The sequence below is a fragment of the Oncorhynchus mykiss genome, chromosome 7, assembly GCF_057628025.1.
Source record: "Oncorhynchus mykiss isolate SJ-2025 chromosome 7, ASM5762802v1, whole genome shotgun sequence".
NCBI classification, from domain to species: domain Eukaryota; kingdom Metazoa; phylum Chordata; class Actinopteri; order Salmoniformes; family Salmonidae; genus Oncorhynchus; species Oncorhynchus mykiss.
In genome coordinates, this window is record NC_143028.1 from 86,004,086 (window position 1) to 86,004,972 (window position 887).

Here is an 887-nt window from a genome sequence, read left to right on the forward strand (position 1 = left end):
AACCGCATAGAGAACCGTGTTTTGGGTGACCAGGTGCACGTTTTCAATCACCAGTTGCACGGAGAGAGAAAAAAGTAATCATACCTTCCATAAATAATTCAGGCCGGCCCCCATTGCTAAAGGTCCGTAGTAGGGTGCATCATTATCGGACATGAATATATGGAACACCGCTAACCGCATAGAGAACCGTGTTTTGGGTGACCAGGTGCACGTTTTCAATCACCAGTTGCACGGAGAGAGAAAAAAGTAATCATACCTTCCATAAATAATTCAGGCCGGCCCCCATTGCTAAAGGTCCGTAGTAGGGTGCATCATTATCGGACATGTATATCTGTAACACCGCTAACCGCATAGAGAACCGTGTTTTGGGTGACCAGGTGCACGTTTTCAATCACCAGTTGCACGGAGAGAGAAAAAAGTAATCATACCTTCCATAAATAATTCAGGCCGGCCCCCATTGCTAAAGGTCCGTAGTAGGGTGCATCATTATCGGACATGTATATCTGTAACACCGCTAACCGCATAGAGAACCGTGTTTTGGGTGACCAGGTGCACGTTTTCAATCACCAGTTGCACGGAGAGAGAAAAAAGTAATCATACCTTCCATAAATAATTCAGGCCGGCCCCCATTGCTAAAGGTCCGTAGTAGGGTGCATCATTATCGGACATGAATATATGGAACACCGCTAACCGCATAGAGAACCGTGTTTTGGGTGACCAGGTGCACGTTTTCAATCACCAGTTGCACGGAGAGAGAAAAAAGTAATCATACCTTCCATAAATAATTCAGGCCGGCCCCCATTGCTAAAGGTCCGTAGTAGGGTGCATCATTATCGGACATGTATATCTGTAACACCGCTAACCGCATAGAGAACCGTGTTTTGGGT